Source organism: Porites lutea, chromosome 8, assembly GCF_958299795.1.
Source record: "Porites lutea chromosome 8, jaPorLute2.1, whole genome shotgun sequence".
Lineage (NCBI taxonomy): Eukaryota > Metazoa > Cnidaria > Anthozoa > Scleractinia > Poritidae > Porites > Porites lutea.
In genome coordinates this window covers 9,979,428-9,991,698 of record NC_133208.1, presented here as the reverse complement: position 1 = coordinate 9,991,698, position 12,271 = coordinate 9,979,428, and the positions used below count along the sequence as shown (strand labels likewise).

At 39.5% G+C, this 12,271-nt stretch overlaps 1 pseudogene; it reads left to right on the top strand.

The window, feature by feature from the left end:
- Positions 1-11,970, top strand: part of LOC140945173 (uncharacterized) — a 75,258-nt pseudogene extending 63,288 nt beyond the window's left edge.
- The last annotated feature ends 301 nt before the right edge of the window (positions 11,971-12,271 follow it).

Genomic DNA, 12,271 nt, shown 5'->3' with positions numbered 1-12,271 from the left:
AGTCCTCCTCAAATTAATATCATGTTGTTGTTGTTTCATCTTTAATATACTCAAATTAGAACTGGTATTAATTAATAGAGTTATTTAAATATTTTTAACCGAGGTACCCATATGACCTTTTGGCTTGTCCTCAGTGGTATAAAATAAGGTGTCTTTTCTTCCAGAACCTTTTATTCATGCGTTATTGCACGGAATGAACACTATACTTAGAAGGTTTGTTCTACGTCATTTTTGCTGTTCCCAAGAATGTATGCAAAATCATAGCTCTATACAAAGCTGACTCTAAAATATGATTTTCCGTAACAGTAACTAATGTCATTTACGTAAGGTGTTAATAAAACTAGCAATGTACAATTTTTAGCGTTTTCCACTTATAAGCCTGACATACAATTGTCAAGTGAACTATGTTAGTTTCAGCTCATTTCTTGATTCGATGTGACCTTTTATCACTAAACCCCATTCTTTTCATGTGTAATTTTCCTGTACTTTTTTTTTCATGCGACAAGGACAAAGAGTTTTATAAGTAAACTGATTTTTTGGTGTACCACGCTTATCACATTGTATATACAAATACATGCAAAAGGCCGGCTAAATAAGCTCCTCCTCCTGCTCCTAATTTTTTGGGTTGCCTTCGCCCCATGCCACTGCGCGACTCCCTGTCGGCTAAAAGGCGATTTGAAAGAGTGCTATGCAGGACACATTTTCTTTTCCTTCTCTTTCATTTACCCTCTACAATTTTTTATAAGTATGTAAAGATTTAAAAAATCACAAAGGTTTTTACAAGTAAACTTTTTTTTTTGTACCACTCTTAATATATACATATACTTTGTTCTCGCAAAATGGTGGCTAAGAACGGCTGAATATATACCTAGTACTTGGAAATAAAATGATGCTGTTTGGTTTCCCGTTAAAATATTAAGTAAGAGTGACGCGTGTCCGTTCAAATTGTGACAAAACCACCTCACAAAGTCAAAGCAAAAGAGAAAAAAGGGTAATTTTCATAGCCAACTTACAATCTCTCCCTTATAGACAGCTACAAGGGCTATTGGGTCACTGCTCGATGGTGTAATTATCCTTCCACTGAGCACTGGAATTCATGGGTCATTTCCTTTATTTTTGACATTAGAACAGCTTGGAAATCTCTAAATTAAAGCTGGGTTGAAAAATCCTCATCCCTTACCCTTTCAGAAGACGACAGTACCAATGTTATCGAGAGACAGGGTAGCGAACCTTTCAGTCGAATTTAAGTGAAGGATGGGCACTTCATAAGCCAAAAGGTGGCGCTGTTCGCTTCTAAGAGAAAGTAAGGCAGTATCTCACCTCCAAGTTTGAAATTGGTGAGCAATCTGGAAGGAAAGAGGATCTGCGACAAGTCTCGCAAGATATGTGGAAAGCGAAGGGGGAAAACAGGGAGGGCCTGTTTTCCCGGGAAGAGTGGCTGACCAAAGCCCAAATACAAGGATTTTTCTTTTGTTTGTCCTTCTCGAGATGGAGACGGGTAGGTTCGTCTCCGAGCACCGCGGTTGACGATAAATCTGACGAGGAATTAATTGACAAGGAAGAAGTGAATCACATGACCACCGTCGAATCAGTTGTAACAGAAATTGGCTTAACGCATCCGATTGTCTATGACATTTATGACTTGTGTGACTACGTCAAGAAGGGAAAATTGAACTATTTTACTGTTTCCATGCTTAAGGAAATCTGTACTTTCTTCGAGCCCCCATTTAAATGGGAGTCGTGCAGAGGCATGGGGCGAAGGCAACCCAAAAAATTAGGAGCAGGAGGAGGAGCTTATTTAGCCGGCCTTTTGCATGTATTTGTATATAAGCGTGGTACACCAAAAAATCAGTTTACTTATAAAACTCTTTGTCCTTGTCGCATGAAAAAAAAAGTACAGGAAAATTACAAATGAAAAGAATGGGGTTCAGTGATAAAAGGTCACATCGAATCAAGAAATGAGCTGAAACTAACATAGTTCACTTGACAATTGTATGTCAGGCTTATAAGTGGAAAACGCTAAAAATTGTACATTGCTAGTTTTATTAACACCTTACGTAAATGACATTAGTTACTGTTACGGAAAATCATATTTTAGAGTCAGCTTTGTATAGAGCTATGATTTTGCATACATTCTTGGGAACAGCAAAAATGACGTAGAACAAACCTTCTAAGTATAGTGTTCATTCCGTGCAATAACGCATGAATAAAAGGTCCTGGAAGAAACGACACCTTATTTTATACCACTGAGGACAAGCCAAAAGGTCATATGGGTACCTCGGTTAAAAATATTTAAATAACTCTATTAATTAATACCAGTTCTAATTTAAAGGAAAAAGTTATGAGAATAAAATAACAGTTGTCTGTACCACGAAGCATGCCTTGACTGTTTAGACTGAGAGTCCTAAAGCTTTTTTAGCATGTATTCGAATATCTTACCACGGTAAGTCCGCTACCCACACCACCCCGCGGCGTACTGTTGTCACTCAGCGGCTGGTCAGCGGTCACCTTTATGAGGTAAACATGGCGATCACCTCCTGATCACCGTTCTTGTCGATCAGAAAATCAAAATACCAGTGTGATATGGCCTCGAAGATGACGCAGTTATGTTGTTTGATTCGTATTTCACATTCGAGTCGAAGCTTGGGTGGCACAGGTTATTTCTTACGGTGGAATCGACAAGGGAAATTCGAACACTAGTGGTCACTAGTTGTAGTGTTTGAATTGTTGGAAGTAATGGTCGCATGGGGATGTAGGAACGGTAGGTTTAACGAACAATTTCAAATTTTGCCCCTTGAATTGAAAGTGAAGTTCATTTGAATGCTTTTGTACGTATTTCTGACTGTTTTAGATCTACCTGCTCGATTTATACCTGCTACGCTTCATGTTGACAAGTCCCTCAAAATGGCGGCAAAACTTGGAGATTGCCGAAAATTAGGTAAGTTCACGGAGTTATAAAGTTTTAGTAAAGGTCGGGCCGCAAAGTTTGTTTCTGTAGTTACCTTTTCTATGGCACCTACTTCCTAGCTATATTAGTTGGATCAGTTAAGAACGCCTCACTTTTTCAAAAATGTACCTTGAATATGATCGGTTTTCGCGTGTGTGACTTAAGCGAACCGATAAGGTGTCGTTCAAGTCTTCCTGTTTGCTTGATTGGTACATGATGTTCACGAAAGTCACCGCGATGGATAAGATAGAGTTAATATACATGGCTGTGGTATTTGTTTTTTGCTGAGTCTCGTAGTTTTTTGTAAATTGTCCGGCAAAGTTGCCTCAAATTAACGTCTTGAAAAGTGTCACGACAGGCCTTCGGTCGAGTGAAATTTAATTTCCGTAAAACTCTGAAAAATAAAGAGATCCGATCAATCGGATTGTGGTTTTAGTATAGGTACATGAATGTCTTACAACACACAAGAAATGAGCTAAATCTGTGTCTCAAGGAAAATCGACCGGACCGCTCTTACAGAGACACTCTCTTAATCATCGTTCTTAGCTTCTCTTATGATGCTTATAATCAGAGCGTCACCTTTAAGCTCTTGCGGTAAAAATCTCGCTAAACCCCGTTACGACCAGAAAGATGACCAATTTGCAAGTACTGTCACACGCCTCTTAATCTTTGTATTCACCTTGTTTTTTGGTGCCTTTCATCAAGCAGACACTTTGGAACTCATACTTAAAAATTCTTGTTGAACCCCATTACGAACGAAACCATGACCAATTCGCAAAATACTCTCAAACGCTTCGGGACCATCGCTCTCAGGAAGTGTTTTAGGTTGTGATCATCAGAGTGACATTTTGGACTTCTTACTGTGAAATTTTTACTTATCCAAATTACGACTCATAAGATGGCCAGTTTGAAAAATATTGCCACACGCCTCAGAATCATCGTTCTCTGCTATTCGTATTGTGCTTACCATCAGAACGACACTTTGGAGCTCTCACCGTGAAATTGTCACTTAAGCACTTTATGACGCAAATGATGGCCGATTTGTAAAATTCTGCCATACGCCCTTAAATCATCTTTTTTGATTCATTTATTTAGTGCTTATCATCAGAGCGACACTTGGAAACTCTTACCGTGAAATTGTCCCTTAGCGCCATTATGACGCAAATGATGTCCGATTTGCAAAATTCTGTCACACGTTCTTTAATCATCGTTTTCATTCATTTATTTAGTGCTTATCATCTGAGCGACACTTGGGAGCTGTTAGTGTAAAATTCTCGCTGAACCGCATTACTGCCCAAAAGGTGACCACTTTGCAAAACACTGTCAGACGCCTCATAATCATCGTTCTTAGCTTCTCTTATGATGCTTATAATCAGAGCGTCACCTTTAAGCTCTTGCGGTAAAAATCTCGCTAAACCCCGTTGCGACCAAAATGATGACCAATTTGCAAGTAGTGTCACACGCCTGTTAATCTTCGTATTCACCTAGTTTTTTGGTGCCTTTCATGAAGCAGACACTTTGGAACTCTTCCTTAAAATTTCTTGTTGAACCCCATTACGAACGAAACGATGACCAATTTGCAAAATACTCTCAAACGCTTCGGAACCATCGTTTGCAGAAAGTGTTTTGCTTGTGATTATCAGAGTGACATTTTGGACTTCTTACTGTAAACCAAATTACGACTCATAAGCTGGCCAGTTTGGAAAATATTGTTACATGTTTCAAAATCATCGTTCTCTGCTACTCCTATTGTGCTTACGATCAGAACGACACTTTTAAGCTCTCACCGTGAAATTGTCACTTAACCCCATTATGACGCAAATGATGGCCAATTTGCAAAATTCTGTCTCACGCCCTTAAATCATCGTTTTTATTCATTTATTTAGTGCTTATCGTAAGAGCGACACTTTGGAGCTGTTGGTGTAAAATTCTCGCTGTAACGCATTACTGCCCAAAAGGTGACCACTTTGCAAAACACTGTCAGACGCCTCATAATCATCGTTCTTAGCTTGTCATATGATGCTTATAATCAGAGCGTCTCGTTTAAGCTCTTGCAATAAAAATCTCGCTAATCACCGGTTATGACCAAAAATATGACCAATTTACAAGTACTGTCACACGCCTCTTAATCTTCGCATTCACCTAGTTTTTTGGTGCCTTTCATGAAGCAGACACTTTGGAACTCATACTTAAAAATTCTTGTTAAACCCCATTACGAACGAATCCATGAGCAATTCCCAAAATACTCTCAAACGCTTCGGGACCATCGCTCTCACGAAGTGTTTTGCTGGTGAGCATCAGAGTGACATTTTGGACTTCTTACTGTGAAATTTTTACTTAACCAAATTACGACTCATAAGATGGCCAGTTTGGAAAATATTGTCACACGCCTCAGAATCATCGTTCTCTGCTACTCGTATTGTGCTTACCATCAGAACGACACTTTGGAGCTCTCACCGTGAATTTGTCACTTAACCCCATTATGACGCAAATGATGGCCGATTTGTAAAATTCTGCCATACGCCCTTAAATCATCTTTTTTGATTCATTTATTTAGTGCTTATCATCACAGCGACACTTGGAAACTCTTACCGTGAAATTGTCCCTTAGCGCCATTATGACGCAAATGATGTCCGATTTGCAAAATTCTGTCACACGTTCTTTAATCATCGTTTTCATTCATTTATTTAGTGCTTATCATCTGAGCGACACTTGGGAGCTGTTAGTGTAAAATTCTCGCTGAACCGCATTACTGCCCAAAAGGTGACCACTTTGCAAAACACTGTCAGACGCCTCATAATCATCGTTCTTAGCTTCTCTTATGATGCTTATAATCAGAGCGTCACCTTTAAGCTCTTCCGGTAAAAATCTCGCTAAACACCGTTACGACCAAAAAGATGACCAATTGGCAAGTACTGTCACACGCCTCTTCATCTTTGTATTCACCTAGTTTTTTGGTGCCTTTCGAGAAGCAGAAAATTTGGAACTCATACTTAAAAATTCTTGTTGAACCCCATTACGAACTAAACCATGACCAATTCGCAAAATACTCTCAAACGCTTCGGGACCATCGCTCTAAGGAAGTGTTTTGCTGGTGATCATCAGAGTGACATTTTGGACTTCCTACCGTGAAATTTTTACCTAACCAAATTACGACTCATAAGATGGCCAGTTTGGAAAATATTGTCACACGCCTCAGAATCATCGTTCTCTGCTACTCGTATTGTGCTTACGATAAGAACGACACTTTGGAGCTCTCACCGTGAAATTGTCACTTAACCCCATTATGACGCAAATGATGGCCGATTTGTAAAATTCTGTCACACGCCCTTAAATCATCGTTTTTATTCATTTATTTAGTGCTTATCGTCAGATCGACACTTTGGAGCTGTTAGTGTGAAATTCTCGCTGTACCGCATTACTGCCCTAAAGGTGACCACTTTGCAAAACACTTTCAGACGCCTCATAATCATCGTTCTTAGCTTCTCTTATGATGCTTATAATCAGAACGTCACCTTTAAGCTCTTGCGGTAGAAATCTCGCTAAACACCGTTACGTCCAAAAAAGATGACCAATTTGCAAGTAGTGTCACACGCCTCTTAATCTTCGTATTCACCTAGTTTTTTGGTGCCTTTCATGAAGCAGACACTTTGGAACTCTCACTTAAAATTTCTTGTCGTACCCCATTACGACCATAAAGATGATCAATTTGCAAGTACAGTCACGCGCCTCTTAATCCTCGAATTCACGTAGTTTTTTGCTGCCTTTCATCAAGCAGTCATCTTTGAACTCTTACTTAAAAATTCTTGTTGAACCCCATTACGAACGAAACGATAACCAATTTGTAAAATGCTCTCAAACGCTTCGGAACCATCGTTTGCAGAAAGTGTTTTGCTTGTGATTATCAGAGTGACATTTTAGACTTCTTACTGGGAAATTTTTACATAACCAAATTACGATTTATAAGATGGCCAGTTTGAAAAATATTGTTACATACCTGAAAATAATCGTTCTCTGCTACTCCTATTGTGCTTACGATGAGAACGACACTTTAGAGCTCCAACCGTGAGATTGTACGTTAGATTCATTATGACGTAAATGATGGCCGATTTGCAAAATTCTGTCATACACCCTTAAATCATCGTTTTCATTCATTTATTTAGTGCTTATCATCAGAGCGACACTTGGAAACTCTTACCGTGAAATTGTCCCATAGCGCCATTATGACGCAAATGATGTCTGATTTGCAAAATTCTGTCACACGTCCTTTAATCATCGTTTTCATTCATTTATTTAGTGCTTACCATCAGAGCGACGCTTGGGAGCTGTTAGTGTAAAATTCTCGCTGAACTGCATTACTGCCCAAAATGTGACCACTTTGCAAAACACTGTCAGACGCCTCATAATCATCGTTCTTAGCTTGTCTTATGATGCTTATAATCAGAGCGTCACCTTTAAGCTCTTGCGGTAAAAATCTCGCTAAACACCGTTACGACCAAAAAGATGACCAATTTGCAAGTAGTGTCACACGCCTCTTAATCTTCGTATTCACCTAGTTTTTTGGTGCCTTTCATCAAGCAGACACTTTGGAACTCTTACTTAAAATTTCTTGTTGAACCCCATTACAAACGAAACGATGACCAATTTGCAAAATACTCTCAAACGCTTCGGAACCACCGTTTGCAGAAAGTGTTTTGCTGGTGATTATCAGAGTGACATTTTGGACTTCTTACTATGAAATTTTTACATAACCAAATTACGACTCATAAGATGGCCAGTTTGAAAAATGTTGTTACATGCCTCAAACTCATCGTTCTCTGCTACTCCTATTGTGCTTACGATCAGAACGACACTTTTGAGCTCTCACCGTGAAATTGTCACTTAACCCCATTATGACGCAAATGATGGCCGTTTTTCAAAATTCTGTCACACGCCCTTAAATCATCGTTTTCATTCATTTATTTAGTGCTTATGATCAGAGCGACACTTGGGAGCTGTTAGTGTAAAATTCTCGCTGAACTGCATTACTGCCCAAAAGGTGACCACTTTGCAAAACACTGTCAGACGACTCATAATCATCGTTCTTAGCTTCTCTTATGATGCTTATAATCAGAGAGTCACCTTTAAGCTCTGATACTCCTATTGTGCTTACGATCAGAACGACACTTTTGAGCTCTCACCGTGAAATTGTCCCTTAGCCCCATTATGACGTAAATGATGTCCGATTTGCAAAATTCTGTCACACGTCCTTTAATCATCATTTTTATTCATTTATTTAGTGCTTATCATCAGAGCGACACTTGGGAGCTATTAGTGTAAAATTCTCGCTGAACCGCATTACTGCCCAAAAGGTGACCACTTTGCAAAACACTGTCAGACGCCTCATAATCATCGTTCTTAGCTTCTCTTGTGATGCTGATAATCAGAGCGTCACCTTTAAGCTCTTGCGGTATAAATCTCGCTAAACACCCTTACGACCAAAAAGATGACCAATTTGCAAGTACTGTCACACGCCTGTTAATCTTCGTATTCTCCTAGTTTTTTTGGTGCCGTTCATCAAGCAGACACTTTGGAACTCTTACTTAAAATTTCTTGTAGAACCCCATTACGAACGAAACGATGACCAATTTGCAAAATACTCTCAAACGCTTTGGGACCATTGTTTTCAGGAAGTGTTTTGTTGGAGATCATCAGAGTGACATTTTGGACTTCTTACCGTGAAATTTTTACTTAACCAAATTACGACTCATAAGATGGCCAGTTTGGAAAATATTGTCACACGCCTCAGAATCATCGTTCTCTGCTACTCCTATTGTGCTTACTATCAGAGCGACACTTTTGAGCTCTCACCGTGAAATTGTCACTTAACCCCATTATGACGCAAATGATGGCCGTTTTTCAAAATTCTGTCACACGCCCTTAAATCATCGTTTTCAATCATTTATTGAGTGCTTATCATCAGAGCGACACTTGGAAGCTGTTAGTGTAAAATTTTCGCTGAACTGCATTACTGCCCAAAAAGTGACCACTTTGCAAAACACTGTCAGACGCCTCATAATCATCGTTCTTAGCTTCTCTTATGATGCTTATAATCAGAGCGTCACCTTTAAGCTCTTGCGGTAAAAATCTCGCTAAACACCGTTACGACCAAAAAAGATGACCAATTTGCAAGTAGTGTCACACGCCTCTCAATCTTCGTATTCACCTAGTTTTTTGGTGTCTTTCATGAAGCAGACACTTTGGAACTCTTACTTAAAATTTCTTGTCGTACCCCATTACGACCAAAAACATGACCAATTTGCAAGTACAGTCACACGCCTCTTAATCCTCGAATTCACGTAGTTTTTTGCTGCCTTTCATCAAGCAGTCATTTTGGAACTCTTACTTAAAAATTCTTGTTAAACCCCATTACGAACGAAACGACGACCAATTTGCAAAATACTCTCAAACGCTTCGGAACCATCGTTTGCAGAAAGTGTTTTGCTGGTGATTATGAGAGTGACATTTTGGACTTCTTACTGTGAAATTTTTACATAACGAAATTACGAGTTGTAAGATGGCCAGTTTGAAAAATATTGTTACATGCCTCAAAATGATCGTTCTCTGCTACTCGTATTGTGCTTACGATCAGAACGACACTTTTGAGCTCTCACCATGAAATTGTCCCTTAGCCCCATTATGACTCAAATGATGGCCGATTTGCAAAATTCTGTCACACGCCCTTAAATCATCGTTTTCATTCATTTATTTAGTGCTTATCATCAGAGCGACACTTCGGAGCTGTTAGTGTAAAATTTTCGCTGAACTGCATTACTGCCCAAAAGGTGACCACTTTGCAAAACACTGTCAGACGCCTCATAATCATCGTTCTTAGCTTCTCTTATGATGTTTATAATCAGAGCGTCACCTTTAAGCTCTGCTACTCCTTTTGTGCTTACGATCAGAACGACACTTTGGAGCTCTCACCGTGAAATTGTCCCTTAGCTCCATTATGACGGAAATGATCGCCGATTTGCAAAAGTCTCCCACACGCCCTTAAATCATCGTTTTCATTCATTTATTTAGTGCTTATCATTAGAGCGACACTTGGGAGCTGTTAGTGTGAAATTCTCGCTGAACCGCATTACTGCCCAAAAGGTGACCACTTTGAAAAACACTGTCAGACGCCTCATAATCATCGTTCTTAGCTTGTCATATGATGCTTATAATCAGAGCGTCACCTTTAAGCTCTTGCGGTAAAAATCTCGCTAAACACCGTTACGAACAAAAAGATGACCAATTTGCAAGTACTGACACACGCCTCTTTATCTTCGTATTCACCTAGTTTTTTGTTGCCTTTAAACAAGCAGACACTGTGGAAATCTTACTTAAAATTACTTGTTGTACCCCATAACGACCAAAAAGATGACCAATTTGCAAGTAGTGTCACACGCCTCTTAATCTTCGTATTCATCTAGTTTTTTGGTGCCTTTCATGAAGCAGACACTTTGGAACTCTTCCTTAAAATTTCTTGTTGAACTCCATTACGAACGAAACGATGACCAATTTGCAAAATACTCTCAAATGCTTCGGAACCATCGTTTGCAGATAGCGTTTTGCTGGTGATTATCAGAGTGACATTTTGGAATTCTTACTCTGAAAATTTTACTTAACCAAATTACGACTCATAAGATGGCCAGTTAGGAAAATATTGTTACATGCCTCAAAATCATCGTTCTCTGCTAATCCTATTGTGCTTACGATCAGAACGACACTTTTAAGCTCTCACCGTGAAATTGTCACTTAACCCCATTATGACGCAAATGATGGCCGATTTGCAAAATTCTGTCACACACCCTTAAATCATCGTTTCCATTCATTTATTCAGTGCTTATCGTCAGAGGAACACTTTGGAGCTGTTAGTATGAAATTCTCGCTGAACCGCATTACGGCCCAAAAGGTGACCACTTTGCAAAATCCTGTCAGACGCCTGATAATTATCGTTCTTAGCTTCTCTTATGATGCTCATAATCAGAGCGTCACCTTTAAGGTCTGCTTCTCCTATTGTGCTTACGATCAGAACGACAATTTTGAGCTCTCACCGTGAAATTGTCCCTTAGCCCCATTATGACGCAAATGATGGCCGATTTGCAAAATTCTGTCAAACGCCCTTAAATCGTCGCTTTCATTCATTTATTTAGTGGTTATCATCAGTGCGACACTTGGAAACTCTTACCGTGAAATTGTCCCTTAGCGCCATTATGACGCAAATGATGTCCAATTTGCAAAATTCTGTCACACGTTTTTTAATCATCGTTTTCATTCATTTATTTAGTGCTTATCATCTGAGCGACACTTGGGAGCTGTTAGTGTAAAATTCTCGCTGCACCGCATTACTGCCCAAAAGGTGACCACTTTGCAAAACACTGTCAGACGCCTCATAATCATCGTTCTTAGCTTCTCTTATGATGCTTATAATCAGAGCGTCACCTTTAAGCTCTTGCGGTAAAAATCTCGCTAAACCCCGTTACGACCAAAAAGATGGCCAATTTGCAAGTACTGTCACACGCCTGTTAATCTTCGTATTCACCTAGTTTTTTGGTGCCTTTCATGAAGCAGACACTTTGGAACTCATACTTAAAAATTCTTGTTGAACCCCATTACGAACGAAACCATGACCAATTCGCAAAATACTCTCAAACGCTTCGGGACCATCGCTCTCAGGAAGTGTTTTGCTGGTGATCATCAGAGTGACATTTTGGACTTCTTACTGTGAAATTTTTACATAACCAAATTACGACTCATAACATGGCCAGTTTGAAAAATATTGCCACACGCCTCAGAATCATCGTTCTCTGGTATTCGTATTGTGATTACCATCAGAACGACAACTTTAAGCTCTCACCGTGAAATTGTCCCTTAGCGCCATTATGACGCAAATGATGTCTGATTTGCAAAATTCTGTCACACGTCCTTTAATCATCGTTTTCATTCATTTATTTAGTGCTTATCATTACAGCGACACTCGGGAGCTGTTAGTGTAAAATTCTCGCTGAACCGCATTACTGCCCAAAAGGTGACCACTTTGCAAAATACTGTCAGACGCCTCATAATCATCGTTCTTAGCTTGTCTTATGATGCTTATAATCAGAGCGTCACCTTTAAGCTCTTGCGGTAAAAATCTCGCTAAACCCCGTTACGACCAAAATGATGACCAATTTGCAAGTAGTGTCACACGCCTCTTAATCTTCGTATTCACCTAGTTTTTTGGTGCCTTTCATCAAGCAGACACTTTGGAACTCTTGCTTAAAAATTCTTGTTGAACCCCATTACGAACGAAACCAT